This window comes from Oncorhynchus nerka, linkage group LG4 (assembly GCF_034236695.1).
Source record: "Oncorhynchus nerka isolate Pitt River linkage group LG4, Oner_Uvic_2.0, whole genome shotgun sequence".
In the NCBI taxonomy this organism is placed as follows: Eukaryota; Metazoa; Chordata; class Actinopteri; order Salmoniformes; family Salmonidae; genus Oncorhynchus; species Oncorhynchus nerka.
Genome location: NC_088399.1, coordinates 41,560,899 through 41,569,045, shown reverse-complemented (window position 1 = coordinate 41,569,045; position 8,147 = coordinate 41,560,899).

The following is an 8,147-nucleotide window of genomic DNA, read 5'->3' as shown; positions in this document are numbered from 1 at the left end:
CGCCGAATACAACAGTTGTAGGTAGACTTTAGCGTGAAATGCTTACTTACAAGCCCCTAACCAACAATGTAGTTTCAAAAATACGAATAAGAATATCCCCCCCCCCTCTCTCTCTCTCTCTCTCTTTCTCTCTCTCATGGAGAGCCCTGTTACAGTCCGTGTTGAAAGCTGATCAATAGTTGTTTTAATCGTTTTAATCGGTTGAGGTAACAATTGGTTTAATAGTTTTAACCAGTTGAGGTAAAAAATAATAATAATCTGGTGCAATTTGTCACCAAATACTTTCAGCAGCTCTGACTTTATATAAAATTCCAATTGTATTTAAATGTTTATTAGTTTGTCATCTATTGTGAACCCTTGTGATCTAAACCTATTTCCCTTATTGATTAAGCAAGGTAACATGACTTGGCCTACTTCCATCATCAAGAAACTAAGCCACCAAGGTCAGTCAAGGATGTTTGGTGTGCTTTCTAGGAAACACCATGAATAATGCCAGGAAGGTACACAATGTCATTCTGTGGAGTTTTGCTGATGTGGTTTTTCCCTGCACAGTTATTTCCCAGGGCACCCCACATAAAGCAGGCGGGTGCTGAATGTGCGTTGCTATAATTACACAATCCACCCCGGAGGCCCAAACTGTTCCTCAGGGCAACGGTCAACAGTCTAGACCAGGTGGGAGGGTTTGTGGGGCCTCAAATCATATAGAATAAATAAAGCTTGTCCCAGAACATCCAATGATAATAAACACCTATGGAGAGAGAATAAATATCCCCACCCACACATAATCATTATCACATGATGTGTACAATTGCATAATTCCTTGAATAATAACATACATATCATCAAGACCTAAATTATATTGCAGTAATAAATGACTGAAGCCAGCTGTTAAATAATACTACAGTAGCATTATGCATTGAAGAAGCTGCAAAAGAACATCAAGAATGAAGACATGCATGTTTTCCAGGGCCCAATACTTGCAACACTTCTATTTACTTGGTCAAAGTGATCCATGTACTGTCATGGTCTGAGCACATTCATTTAATCTTTTCAATCTGATATGTGGATCTGACAAATCCCTTATTCGCATCTAACAACATGAGCAAAACTGTTATTTGCTTGGTGAAATAAGATTATGCAGACAAACCAAATCATCCATAGAGAATATTAATGTACAGCTTTAAATCCATCAGCATAAACCTGACTTCGTAAGATGTTTTATATTCTGGGTAAAAAATGCTGAGGGCAGGTTAATGTTTCTAACAAAAGTTGATTTGTGACCAAAACAGTATTTCTTTTCAGCAAAGTGACAGGAATGAACATGTCTGCACAGAACAGAAATGCCAACTGATAATATTTTCTTACTTGATCATGCGTTAAAGGGCACAGGACAATAGGTCAAATCAGGGATCATCAACTAGATTCAGCCATAATTATACATGATTTGTAGACTGCAAATGAACCACAAGAAGCCCCAACAGATTGTTTTCCTGCCAGTTGGAGTACTCTTGGCGGAGGCCACTAATCTTCCATTAAACTTGTTATTGATTGAAAAACCCACTGACCTTTAGCCACATAAAGTGTTTGTTAAGATATATTTGACACTAGACAAAGCCAGCCTGTCTGCACATTTTAAAGTTGGTTTTCCATTTCTACCTTAAACCATTCAAGAGCAATAGCCCAGCCCTTCCATCTAGTAGCTATTCTGTGAACCAACACTACACATCATTGCTGAAGAATAACCCCATTAAAAATCCACAGCACCCAGAATATATTGCTTAAAAAGATACAGCAGAGGTGGCACTGGGGATGACTGCCTGATTCTCTCTCTCGCTCTATCTAATTGGCCTACCCAGGGAATCAATCCAAACACATTTCCCAGGCAATCCTGCGTCTGTATTAGCAACTGTCTAAAGCCATATCATCCAACTGAGAGCCTGGGGCTGCCTCGGTGTCAGACACCCTCTCTTAGCCAGATTAACCTCACAACTTCATGAGCGCCATCAGGCTCCAGCTGCTGTGGTCACTGCTTCAGTAAACGGATTATACAGCACATCACAAGCAGAAGAAGATGGTGAGAATAACAATAATAAAGATTCTTGCCTCATTGCAATATGTAGTCTACCTAACATGTTTCAATGGCATTTGTTTCTTTGAAATCTGAGATGGAGGGGAGAGACAAGACACCATAGAGATCCTACTAAATTACTGTTCTAATGTCTAATTCTATGCAAGACATAGACAAGCTGCAGTTCTATATTGTTGTCCTTGATCAGAGTTTTGTAATTTTGTATTGTACGTTTGCTTAGCTATTATGTCTACCATACTATGACATTGAAAATATTCAATATCATCATTAGCTAAAGATGACAAAATGATTTTACTGAGAATGTTTCTGTTAGGTATTTCTGTTAGATGATGTGCAATGTGCACACAGAGATTTTTTTTTACAGGTGAATGTGGAAGCTGTGGATAAACCATTCATCCCATAGTAGAAGGTACAATGTAAATGTTGGAGAACTGGATCCAACAGCACAGTGAGTGACCTGGGATCCTAGAGATAGATAGAGGACTCATCTTTATATGTGTGCCATTATAGGATATGTGACAGCATGGGTAGAGCCATTGAGGCTACAACCTATAGGAATACCCACCCAGTTGACAACTTTGACAACTTTAAAATGGGGGAAGCATGGTGGAGGCCCTCAATGGCGCTGCCCATGCTAAAATAGCATTTTGTCAACTAGAGGCCTCTATCATTGTCTGTGCTTGAATAGACCTGTGCTGCCCTCTACTGACAGGCATGTTTCTGATTTCTCAAGGGGTTTTCAAAGAGCCAGGCATTACACCAGCAGGGGGCAGTGTAACACAAAAGTAAATGGCTATGGTGACTGCCTGGGCCTATCTAGTATAGAATAACATTGAACAATTGCATTACACAATACTGATTAGTCTTGCAAATTTGCCCTGTGATCTCTCAGATCTGTGCGTGACTGAAATAGCAGTGTATATTTAGTATTTTTGGTATTTTATTCAGATCCCCATTAGCTGTTGCTGAAGCAGCAGCTACTCTTCCTGGGGTCCACACAAAACATGAAACATGACATAATACAGAAGAACATCAATACACTAGAAGTGCTCAAGGACTAAACAACACACATCTAAAATAAGAACAATAGAACACATTGCTGACAGTTACCCACATGGCTGACAGTTACCCACATGACTGACAGTTACCCACATTACTGACAGTTACCCACATGACTGACAGTTACCCACGACTGAGTTACCGACATGACTGACAGTTACCCACATGACTGACAGTTACCCACATTACTGACAGTTACCCACATGACTGACAGTTACCCACGACTGAGTTACCGACATGACTGACAGTTACCCACATGACTGACAGTTACCCACATTACTGACAGTTACCCACGACTGAGGTACCGGCATGACTGACAGTTACCCACGACTGAGTTACCGACATGACTGACAGTTACCCACATTACTGACAGTTACCCACGACTGAGTTACCGACATGACTGACAGTTACCCACGACTGAGTTACCGACATGACTGACAGTTACCCACGACTGAGTTACCGACATGACTGACAGTTACCCACGACTGAGTTACCGACATGACTGACAGTTACCCACATTACTGACAGTTACCCACGACTGAGTTACCGACATGACTGACAGTTACCCACGACTGAGTTACCGACATGACTGACAGTTACCCACGACTGAGTTACCCACATTACTGACAGTTACCCACATGACTGACAGTTACCCACGACTGAGTTAACGACATGACTGACAGTTACCCACATTACTGACAGTTACCCACATGACTGACAGTTACCCACGACTGAGTTACCGACATGACTGACAGTTACCCACATGACTCACAGTTACCCAGGACTGAGTTACCGACATGACTGACAGTTACCCACATGACTGACAGTTACCCACATGACTGACAGTTACCCACGACTGAGTTACCGACATGACTGACAGTTACCCACGACTGAGTTACCGACATGACTGACAGTTACCCACGACTGAGTTACCGACATGACTGACAGTTACCCACATGACTGACAGTTACCCACATTACTGACAGTTACCCACGACTGAGTTACCGACATGACTGACAGTTACCCACGACTGAGTTACCGACATGACTGACAGTTACCCACATGACTGACAGTTACCCACATTACTGACAGTTACCCACGACTGAGTTACTGACATGACTGACAGTTACCCACGACTGAGTTACCGACATGACTGACAGTTACCCACATGACTGACAGTTACCCACATTACTGACAGTTACCCACGACTGAGTTACCGACATGACTGACAGTTACCCACGACTGAGTTACCAACATGACTGACAGTTACCCACATTACTGACAGTTACCCACAACTGAGTAACCGACATGACTGACAGTTACCCACATGACTGACAGTTACCCACACTACTGACAGTTACCCACGACTGAGTAACCGACATGACTGACAGTTACCCACATTACTGACAGTTAAATGAGGGTTTCAGTGAGAATTTCCTACACTGGACAACTTGTTACAGCTGTTGATGTCGTTGATAACGATCTGCAATTTTCTTTCATGTCATTACATTAAGATAAAAGGGAGGGGGGGTCATAGCTATAATTCAATAAAAGTCACGAGTTGATTTAAACCTATGTTTAACCCTTTATCGTGGTGGGTGTCTTGATGGATTTGTCCAAAAAAGTGTGGCATAAAACCTTACTTTTCTGTCCTTGCATTTATGTCAGTATAAGTTGTCATTATATCATACATGAATCATTAATCAGTTAAATTAGACATTGAACTTGAACCCTGTAAGAATCCTGGATCTAGCTGTTGGATCGTTTTTTTGTTTAGAGATCTCAAAAATGCAGTGTATTTATGTAACATTTCGTGTCTTCTTCTGTCACGGGGTGAAAGCACATTTCATGGGCATACAAATCCCAAATGATATATGCATTCCAAAATGTAATGCTTCTAACCGTAAGAGTCACTTGATACTGAAAACCTGTAAGGGATTTCTTCCATTGACAGAGAGGCGGACCAAAGCGCAGCGTGGTTATTTTGATTCATGTTTTAATAAATCACTTCACATGAACAAACTAACAAACTAACAAAAACAAGAAACGTGAAAACCCAAAACAGCCCTATCTGGTGCAAAACACAGAGACAGAAACAATCACCCACAAACACACAGTGAAACCCAGGCTACCTAAGTATGATTCTCAATCAGAGACAACTAATGACACCTGCCTCTGATTGAGAACCATACTAGGCCGAAACATAGAAATCCCAAATCATAGAAAATCAAACATAGACTGCCCACCCAACTCACGCCCTGACCATACTAAATAAATACAAAACAAAGGAAATAAAGGTCAGAACGTGACAGTACCCCCAAAGGTGCGGACTCCGGCCGCAAAACCTTAACCTATAGGGGAGGGTCTGGGTGGGCGTCTGTCCGCGGTGGCGGCTCTGGCGCGGGACGCGGACCCCACTTCACCATTGTCTTAGTCCGCTTTATTGTCCGCCTCCGTGGCTTTCTAACCATGGCCACCCTTCTCAATGACCCCACTGGACAGAGGGGCAGAAGCTCTGGACAGAGGGGCAGAAGCTCTGGACAGAGGGGCAGAAGCTCGGGACAGAGGGGCAGAAGCTCGGGACAGAGGGGCTCTGGCGCCTCTGGGCTGAGGGGCTTTGGCGCCTCTGGGCTGAGGGGCTTTGGCGCCTGTGGGCTGAGGGGCTCTGGCGCCTCTGGGCTGAGTGGCTCTGGCGCCTGTGGGCTGAGGGGCTCTGGCGCCTGTGGGCTGAGGGGCTCTGGCGCCTGTGGGCTGAGGGGCTCTGGCGCCTGTGGGCTGAGGGGCTCTGGCGCCTCTGGGCTGAGTGGCTCTGGCGCCTCTGGGCTGAGTGGCTCTGGCGCCTCTGGGCTGAGTGGCTCTGGCGCCTCTGGGCTGAGTGGCTCTGGCGCCTCTGGGCTGAGTGGCTCTGGCGCCTCTGGGCTGAGTGGCTCTGGCGCCTCTGGGCTGAGTGGCTCTGGCGCCTCTGGGCTGAGGGGCTCTGGCGCCTCTGGGCTGAGGGGCTCTGGCGCCTCTGGGCTGAGGGGCTCTGGCGCCTCTGGGCTGAGGGGCTCTGGCGCCGCTGGGCTGAGGGGCTCTGGCGCCGCTGGGCTGAGTGGCTCTGGCGCCGCTGGGCAGACTGGCGGCACTGGCGGCGCTGGGCAGACTGGCGGCGCTGGGCAGACTGGCGGCACTGGCGGCGCTGGGCAGACGGGAAGCTCCGGCAACGCTGGAGAGGAAGGCTCTGACAGCGCTGGACTGAGTAGCTCTGGCGCCTCTGGACTGAGGGGCGGGAGCTCTGGTAGCGCCGAACAGGCGGGAGACTCCGGCTGCGCTGGAGAGGAGGAAGGCTCCGGCAGCGCTGGAGAGGCGGGAGCCTCTGTAAGGATGAGCCGGAGAGACAGCCTGGTGCGGGGGGCTGCCACCGGAGGGCTGGTGCGTGGAGGTGGTGACGGATAGACCGGACCGTGCAGGCGCACTGGAGCTCTTGAGCACCGAGCCTGCCCAACCTTACCCGGTTGAATGGTCCCGGTCTCCCTGCCAGTGCGGCGAGGTGGAATAGCCCGCACTAGGCTATGCAGGTGAACCGGGGACACCGTGCGCAAGGCTGGTGCCATGTAAGCCGGCCCAAGGAGACGCACTGGAGACCAGATGCGTAGAGCCGGCTTCATGGCACTTGGCTCGATGCCCACTCTAGCCCGGCCGATATTCTCGCCCCCCGGTAAGCACAGGAAGTTGGCGCAGGTCTCCTACCTGGCTTCGCCACACTTCCTGTGTGCCCCACCCAAGAAATTTTTGGGGCTGCCTCTCGGGCTTCCTTGCCAGCCGTGTTCCCTCATATCGCCGGCTCCTCTCTCCGGCTGCCTCTGCTCTCCTAGCTGCCTCCACCTGTTCCCATGGAAGGCGATCCTTTCCCGCCAGGATCTCCTCCCAGGTGTAGCAACCCTTGCCGTCCAATACATCGTCCCATGTCCATTCCTCTTTGCGCCGCTGTTGCCCGTTACCACGCCGCTTGGTCCTTGGTTGGTGGGTGATTCTGTAAGGGATTTCTTCCATTGACGGAGAGGCGGACCAAAGCGCAGCGTGGTTATTTTGATTCATGTTTTAATAAATCACTTCACATGAACAAACTAACAAACTAACAAAAACAAGAAACGTGAAAACCCAAACCAGCCCTATCTGGTGCAAAACACAGAGACAGGAACAATCACCCACAAACACACAGTGAAACCCAGGCTACCTAAGTATGATTCTCAATCAGAGACAACTAATGACACCTGCCTCTGATTGAGAACCATACTAGGCCAAAACATAGAAATCCCAAATCATAGAAAATCAAACATAGACTGCCCACCCAACTCACGCCCTGACCATACTAAATAAATATAAAAAAAAAAGGAAATAAAGGTCAGAACGTGACAAAACCTAAATCGATACTGACATTAACGTGTTTTTTCAACAATTATGCATAATACTTGTTGGATGCGCATTTGGTGTCCAGCTGATTAGTTACACCTTGATATTTTCATCTGATCCAGGAAGGGATTTTCCAAATGACGGTCAAGTTACGAACAACTGTCACGCCCTGACCTTAGAGAGCCTTTTATTCTCTTTTTATCCTTACAAAGCTGGACGTTTCGTTTGTTACTCTTTCTTGTTTTGTGCCGGTTATCATCAATAAAAATGATTAACCTACCCCACGCTGCATCTTGGTCCAACCATCCTTCCAACAACGATCGTTACAACAACTGTGGCGATAGAGCATGCCATGCAACAACAGCCCAAGTGCTGGAAAAAAGGTGTTCAAGAGGAATGTCCACAATATTTTGGTGTCTCATTCCTTACGCCGGTGAAGACAGCTGTGACTGGATCCACGTTGGATCTAATATTGATCATCTGTTGTTGTCTGCTTGATTTACAGCAGGTCTCCTTAGATTTAACAGACAAAGCATCAAGTTAATAAGTTCCTTTTTTCATGTTTTTGTGCCTCGAATTGGATACCGAGTCTACTGTGCTCAACTGT